Source organism: Parus major, chromosome Z, assembly GCF_001522545.3.
Source record: "Parus major isolate Abel chromosome Z, Parus_major1.1, whole genome shotgun sequence".
NCBI lineage: Eukaryota > Metazoa > Chordata > Aves > Passeriformes > Paridae > Parus > Parus major.
This window is the reverse complement of record NC_031799.1, coordinates 21,406,703-21,415,725: the sequence shown is the minus strand read 5'-3', so window position 1 is coordinate 21,415,725 and position 9,023 is coordinate 21,406,703.

The following is a 9,023-nucleotide window of genomic DNA, read 5'->3' as shown; positions in this document are numbered from 1 at the left end:
TGTCACGGAGTCATCACCAAATTATGAAGAACAACAAAAGATCTAGGTATCAGTATGCTGGGGAACACATTGGGAAGTTTAATTATATATTTAGCTTATTTTTCTTAGAGGATGAATTATTGTTCTGGATTGAGGCTGTAATAACTTCATGCTTGCAGGAGTGTTTTATTCTTTAATAAATGGTTGTAGGAGTCTGCATCTAAAGCAACACCATGACTATGTGCACACCTGAGTCTCCTGAGTGAGGACAAAAGACATGCCAGGGAAGTTTTAACTTTGGTGCAATCAAACCACTTCCCAGACAAGGGCTGTCAGCCCCTTCAACAGGTACAGCCAAAGAGTCTTCCACAGTTTTTCATAGCACAGTATGACCTGCAAATATAGTTTAATTTTGTAGTGAGTTTTTGCTTGTCTTCACAAAAAAGAAACAAAAACAAACAAACAAACAAAAATACAACAAACAAAACAAAACAAAAAGCTCTGAAATTATATTAAGGTTTCACTGTATGTTTTTTTCTGAATATAACATCAATTATAGTGCATGGCATCTCTGGCTTTTGCATGACCACATCTGCACATACTTGTGGGGCATGGAAAGAAGTTCCATTCCCTGGATCTTGTAAGGACAGATATTCAGGTCCCCATCAGGTTCAGTCCTGTGATAAGAGCAATTCTAATGACCTACTTCGAACTGGGATGGAGTCATCACTGCAATCCTCAGTGACATTTCAGTATAGTGAACTCATTTGCACTTGTTGCTTTTACATCTCAAATTGCTCCTGAATATTTATGTATGGAAAATATGTCATTCAAAATAAGTGCTCCATATTCTCCAAAGAACTATTATTCTATAATTTCCCAAAGAATGATTAAAGAGTAGCAAACAGACAATCTCTCACTTTTTCCTTCTATAGAGGTTCCTCACTAAAATGTAGATAATCATGGGAAGACCAAACCTCCACTGTAACTGAGGCAGACACAGGAGCTTTGCACAACAACTGAGCCACACACAGGAGATTTGCACAAAGTTGCACACAGGCACAGTCTCACCAGCAGTCTCGTCTTCCTTCTGCCTTAGGTTCCTGCATGACCCTCCTCTGCCTTTGCATATGTAACTATGCTTTCCACTTTCTTTATTAAGAGACAAAGGCAGGAATCTCTGCATTAATCTTCTTTACCAAGTCACCGCTTCTAGGTAATGATTTGAAAATTTGCCTTCATCAAGATGACAACAGTAGCACTACTGGTATTTGGGCTTCCTCTAATCTAGCCCCTGTCATTGTAGAGCTTGACTAGTCTCATAGTCAGATATTTTCTTGTGAAGTTTATGTCCCAAACCATTGTGTCTTCCAGCAGTCTGGAAATCGGAAACAGTTGTTTGAGATGATAGAGTCATCAGCTGGAACAAAGCTGTTTAATTTCCATCTGAAATCTGGGTGCAACTGATGAAGGTTTGAGCAGAATTATCTGTGGTGTGTGAATGCTATTGACAACAGCAGAGAACAAGACAGCTCTTAAGATATTCTGTCTTTGTAATGAGCCCTTCAAATCATGTGGCTAGAAGCAACAAAACACTGTCTATACAAAGAACACAGTCTCGATGCTTTTCTGTGAAGACCTCCTATCCAGTGATTGGCATGAGGCAGTCAGAAGAATTAATGAGATTTAAATTGGCAGGCCTTGAAATATTCACCCCACAGGTGAATGCTTATCTTGGAGACCACAGCTCTTCCTTGGCTTACCCAAACCTGTCTATTTACAAAATAAAATTATAGATCTTACTTTCTCTTTCTTCCAACCCGAAGTATGTTAACCAGCAGCAGAAAATTTTGCAGTCACTGGAGTCATGTATAGCATATATGTATGTATATGGTGCATGTATTTACAGAGGTATCACAAAATCCATGTATTATTTTGAACTCCATCCCCAGCTGAAATTCAAGGCAGAAGTGATGTACTTTTGTTCAAAAAAAGTATAGTCTTGAAACACTTCTAAAACTCCAAAGGAATCTTCAGAAGTATAGACATGGGGAGATTGACATTAGACTCCAGGACTAATGAGTGCATAGACCTAAGGTCAAGAGTACCTCAAGAAAAGGTCAAATAGGAAATAATACACAACAAGAATTTCAAAAATAGCAGTTTGTGGCTTACTCTTCAAGTCTCTGATGTTTTCTCACAGTAAATAATGAGACAACTCCCATACAGAACTTGATACCAAAGACTTTAAAGGTGTAAACACATACAAACCAAGCCTTTGCTTTATGACAGAAATGCTTCTGGTGGTAAGTCACATCAAGATATGCCCTTTGCTATTTTAGTCAGTTTTATCAGCAGGTTTTTTGGTTTAGGTATTGTTTTTTTGTTCATTAGAAACATGTACTTTTACTGTCAGACTTGCTTGGAGGTTCTTTTTTAATTTTATGAGACTGACTACCTTTTAATAAGCACCTTGCACATGTGAAGCAGAAGATCTTGAAGTCCAGCAGGTAGCTGAAATCAGGGAAGAACCTTTAAGATCTTGGTTTTACATTAATGTATACATTACTACAGATGGATGTGAGTCAAGGAATTTGGATTCTCCTTTCCTTATACAAATTTACATGAATAACTAGAGACCAAAAGGACCACTGTTTCTGGGACACTGAACTTTCTTCTGGACTGAGAGAAAGCAGAGCTTGAAGGGCTAAGTTTGTGTAGAATATCAGTGAAGGAAGGTGTCATCAGGAAAAAGACCTCAGCTGGCTGCTTTGAAGAAGACATGACAAACAGACAACTGGCATTGGATCAAAAAGTGATACAAGTACTTGAAATTTCATCCTGGGATCATGTTAGTTGGACTGAACTAGTGCAGGTAAAAGTGAGATATTAGATTACAGGAATGTTTATCCTAATGATATAGGTGTGTGTCCAGTGCTTCTAGGGCCTGAGCACTTGGGAAGTTTTCAGTGACTCTCTTGACCAGATGTCCAGAAGGGACAAGCACAGATCCAGAAAAGGCTGATAAGGAAGTCTCCTGTGTGTAGCAATGCACATGTTTAATCTAAGGGTTTGTGGAGAAAATCTTGAAGAATCATCCACCTGCTATCTAATATAATGAGGGGCAAAAATGGGAGCACAGCTGCTCAAGTTTAGGACAAGACTGAGGAATTTGCAAGAGCAGCATCTGTGTTTGCACCCATAGCTCTGTCCTGCAAGGTGCTTTAAAGAAAATTTGGTGCTGGCCCACAGACCTAGCATGTGTTATGTGTCAAGGCCAAACACAAAAATAACGGTTGGCTGTGAGGAGGCAACAGTGCCATCACCCAGAGCTCTTGTGCAACAAATTGCACAGAGCGCTGTCACTTCCCTCCAGCTGTACAGCTGCTGTGCAAGAGGAAATCAATAAAACATCATCTCAGACATTTAGACAGTTTGAGGTTGTGACCTGCCCAATCAGGATTCAGACACAGATCTCAGTCCTTGGGAGGAACAAGGGCATGTGCGTCAGCTGAGCCACAATAACGAACTATGTTTTCCTCAGCAAAAAGGATGGTGGTTTAAACATCAGTGAAACACATCTGACCCCACACATTTGAGGCTAGAAGTGTCCATACACCGTACTTCAGTTGGTGCAGAAGGACTTCTCCAGCACAGGAGTTCAGCGACACCTGACGTGTCTCCTATCTGGGTAACTCCATCAGAGGCACATTAATCAAAGAGATCATAATTGAAAGACTGAGTTATAAAACTGTCATTCTGTCACTGCTGCATGTCCATGTGGATATACCAGGGAAAGCTGGGAGACACTGAGTGGCTTCCTATGTGGAGGATGCCACAGAAATGGGGTTCTCAGCTGCAGCTGGGAAGCAGATGTCTGCTGGGGCCAATTAGAATAAATCAGCAGCCTTGGTGTCCACTTGTAAAGGTGGTTTTGTGTTTAAGAAGCATCACCTTGTCATAACTGTTGCTTACATATGCTTACATATGTACAATATGTGAATTACATATTTGTAATTGGTGACTGTTCAGGAGGGTAGTCAAAAACAGAATGGCAGAGATGACATCCTCTCAGATGTGCCCCTACACACAACACAAGAGCCTTAACTACTGATGTTCTTTAATTGTTTTTACTAGAGCAGTTCCAGAATACTATTATCACCCTACCACACATTTTTGTAACCAGAGCTCTGCAATGTGTATGATATATGACCTTCAAAACTCACAGAAAAGAAACCCTCATGCTCACATTTTGTCTGGGGGTCCAGCCCACCCAATGCAAGCAGCATTATTTGGATTCTGTAGCTTTACATATGAAAATGGAGCAGCCCTATTGAAGTAACCTGACTATGCTATTTATGTAGAGCTAGAAATGAGTTAAAGCCTCAAGACGGTCGTGCAGGGACTCCTCAGGCAGACCCATTCATCTTCTGAAGCTCCATTAGACACTAGACATGGTTGTTCAGTCCTAGTAGTCCATTCTTTCCTGGATCATCCAGGACTGATGCTGGCTAAGAACAGAACTGTCAGGAAGGTCATGATGCTCAATGTGGAAACAGTGTTGTAGCTTGTCCCCTCCTGTGTGTCTGCTGCCTTGTCTGGTCTCTAGCTTGGCTGAGGTACCTCAGTCACACTGAAGGTGTCAAGCTCTGTATGGTGTGAACAGGATGTGGTCCTCCTTTCAAAAATATCAAAATCTAGTGCAGTGGAAAATGATTAGAAAAGAAAACTAAATTTTCCACCAACTGTGATTTTGCATATGTGTGAATTTGCAGATTTGCACAAGCAAAAGCCATTCTGAACTGCAGAGGTCACTTGACTATAAGCCCTTGTAGAGGTCATTAGGAGGTTATTGCCATTTTTTTATTAAAAGAGAATTGATGACTAATGTCTGCTATAAGTATCTTGACTGAGGCATTTACCCAACGCTTTGTTGTTTCATTAACTTCTTGTTCCATTAAATCTTTGGAGCAAGGCTTGTGCAGACCATGACTTGTACTTGGCACCTTTTATGTTTGGTGGGGTTTTTTTTTTGTACTGTTATTTTTGCCAACTTAACAGCTGTTTGCTAACTATTTTCTCATCAGGATCCTTAAATTCATCTTAGTCCTTGGTTACTGCTTAAGCTCATGCTACCTGGTTCCCGCCCTCATTAATTAACAGAAATTCTTCTGGCAAATTATGTTTTTTTCAGTTTTTCAATAAACATGACACCGGTTCTTCAAGCAAATCACCTTCCTTGATGTAATTTTACTGTATTTGCTTCTCACATGATACACTGAGGAGCAAAAATAACTCTTAACAGATTTTAATCTCCTGTTCTGCATGCAATATAAAGTCCAGTCGTAGCCAAGTACATTTATAAGGACATTCCACAGCTATTAAAGTTTCATGGAACTTGTCATGAAAATGAAATCTTAAAGTCTGCATTAGCAGAAGAAGCAAATTTTAAACAATAGATTTGACTTGTTTTTTTTTTCCCCCAGTGTTTTCTTTCCTTGTGGGGTTGCTAAGAAGCAGAATTATTCTGTATGGAAATGCACACTGCCCCTGATCTTCCTCCCTTTTCTTCTCTGTTCAGTTCTAACCCTGCCATTGAATTTTGCTAATGGCAAGGAAATTTTGACAGTTTAATGGACATATATTATGGACAAATGGACAAATATATGGACAGTTTCTGGCCATATATTACTCTCAATATCTGATAAAGCTCGAGGTTGAGTTTTTAGTTGAGGAGCTGCAAACAGGGCAGCAGAACATCAAGATTGGGTCAAGCTGACACCTCAGTATATATTTGAAGATTGTGGTTTGAAACCTGTTGTGAGCACTTAGGTAACTGGGGCAGCTGGACAGACTGATGAGAAGCTTATCCCTTTGTAATGCTCTCATGTTCAGTAGCTTTGGTGATTTTGTTCACAGGGGTGAACAAAATTCTCCATTGATTTTTTTCTTGGTTCCAATAGCTTTTCAAACTTCGTAATCAGTATGCATCTTATTTTCAAGACAAAAAAGGCAGCAGCCATTCCTAGATGCAATGCATTATTATCTTGAACATTTTAGGTGCAGTAAGGAACAAATTATGGGTATGGTCCTCAGAGTATACTGAATCAGAGTGCAAGTATATTAAAAATACCCCTAGAATAAGGAGGCTTGAAGTCAGGAGTCAACCACTGGCTAACAGACAGTGTCAAGAAACAATGGGTCCAAAAACTTCATCTTTACAGTTTGTTTTTTTTTACAGATTTTTTACAGATTTGTTTTACAGATTTCTTGTGTGAGAGAGAAGTTTGAATGCTGCGTTTAGCCCCTTCTCATCCTGCCATATTGGGTCTTCCTGAGTTTTAAAGTAACTTTTCTCAGGTGGGAAGCAAAAATGGGATCAGTCTTGGGATTGTTGCAAATGGTCTGATTATTGACCAACGGTTCCTGCCTTTGGCAATGGGATGATCCACAAGGCAGAGAAGGCTGGCATTTTGTATTTTTACTGCTCATAATCATTAAAAGGGATAAGCCCACTGAAATGGAGAGTCGACTATTTACAGCTCTCATGGGAGTGTTTTCCATAGCATGGTTCAGTGTTTTATTGGTGTCCACATCAGTCTGGGTAAGTTTTACTTGTCTGATACGTCTGCTTCTAGTGTGGAAAACTATTCCATAAAAAAGTTTGTCTGATGGTTGTATCTCACTCCCATATCACGCTTGCAAGGACAACTAACTGGTTTACAACAGGCTTCAGTAAGTCCTTCCCCCAGAGCCATCACAGCTGCTGGAGACACTGCTATGCTATGTATCATTCTCCCTATGATGCCAAGATGATTTTTTGCCTTTTCTTTTATGTACCTTTTATGTCAATATCCTCAGTACTCTTAGCATACTTGCAATTCCTTAAGACTGATATCTTTGCATAGCCCTAGTCTTCTGTAAGGCCAGGAGACCAAACATCCTAAAGGCTTCGCAGTTGGAGGCTGGAAAACCCTACACTACCTTGAGAAACCAAAGCCCCCTCTAGAACAGATCCTGTAAACTAGAGGTTTGGCCCATCCATTCCCCCCATTCCAGGCAGGAATTCCTTGGGATGGGGGGATATCATGCTATTCATCCAAGCATCTCATTAGGGCAGCTTTGTTAGATATGCTAATTTGTAAAGTCTATAAATTGTGTATGTGGTCTATTGTGGGTGTGCATTTCAGCACATTCCACCTTGGTGAAGTGGTGCACCATAAGGATCCTTATTAAACACTGAGGAAAAACCACTTTAACCTTTAACTGTGTCTGGCTCTCAATTTTTTAGACCAGAAAAAGGCATCACCTAGAATGCCAACTGTGTTTTCTTTCCTAAACACTTGCAGCTGACAAAGGTACAGGAAATCACACAAGTGCTGCTTGATCAAGATAAAGATTGAGGTTCTGGCATGCAAAAGGAATGGCTGTGCACTGGAAGACACACAGAGTACTGTAAGAGATGATATTTTCAAGCCTGACCTCTTATATGTTAAAAATGTTAGAGTGGCATTACAGGTAGGAAATAAATGTGAGGAAAGTAACAGTGAATAAAGTGGTGCTACAGCTCCTGCATCAGGGACAACCTGCTGCAATGGGAGCGAGTTTTTTCTTTGCAAGTATTTATTAGCACATGAAGATCTCAGAAGTCATATTGCTTAATGAGACAATATATAATGGAGTTGACTGAAATATATGGAAAACTAATTTCAGCTGTTTCATCCAGGGAGTCATCAATAGGCTTATTTAGCATTGCAAAACTATTCACATCAAAAATAGTTTATACGTGGTGTTCCACTTTCTAATCCACTAATTTCAGAGGAGAGAATGTAAACTTCAAATATACAGCAAGAACAGATTGTTCAAGCTGTGACTATTGTACTTTAATAAAAATATTTCTTCTCCCTTGACATGTACCGGGACTTCAGCTGAGGGGGAGAGAGGAAAAGACTTCAGATTTTTCTTGCTTGTGTGCGTCTTACAGATTAAATAGTTTGATGATTTTTTTAAACATTAATTACAGTAGATCTGCCAGGTACACTTGTGCCAATCTTTCCTGCAGACACTTACTGCCTGTCACCCACACCCACTCAGCTCATGTTTGCCATCATTTTGTCATTGCCCAACAAGCCCACATGCTGTTTTGTGGGGACCAGACGGCTCACAAAACTGCCAACTGTGTAAAGCCATCAGATCTACAGAAAATCCCTCTGAGTGCTAAGAAACACAGTTTTTGAAATGACTTCCCTATTTACAAGCGCTTCAGTTGTAACTGACCTTTCTGACATTTAAGTGAGTGGTGGTTAGTGTGGCCATCTGGTTCCTCAGTATTCATGACACTAACACTTAAGGCACACGAGTGCATGTGGAAAGTGAGTATGACAGTCAGAGGTGACTGAATATACATGAATTTTCAAACACAACAAGATTTCAGACATTGCTCTTTTCTTCCATGTGGGCTTGTGTTACTAACAAAGCAAAAGCCAGTGCTGACCTCTGGGAACAGCTTAAATGAGAGTGATGGAAATTCAGTTACTTTTTCTTATAAACTTCTAAATGAAAATTAATTTTCCTTTCTGTTTAGAAAAACAAATATGTTCAAATTTTATCTAACACATGAAGCCTAAGTTAAATATTTTTGAGTATAGTGTTCATTCTTTTATATATCATGTGTCTTTTAATTTATTTGCATATGTGCTCTGTTGTGTAAGAATATATACAACTCCTGACCTTGTGAAGATATAGAAAAACAAAGCAATAAAAAGATTTAAAAATCTTCAGTTAACAAATTTGTTGCATTCCAAACAAATTCTGTCTTGAAAATATTATTTGAAGGATTATAAAATTTTTTTGGAATTGTTTTCCTCCTGCTGAATTTTCCTGGAACTTACGCTTCTAGGAAAAAAAACCTACAAACAAACATAACAACAAAAACAACAAAAACCCAAGGAGAAAAGAAAGAAAGAAAGAAAGAAAGAAAGAAAGAAAGAAAGAAAGAAAGAAAGAAAGAAAGAAAGAAAGAAAGAAAGAAAGAAAGAAAGAAA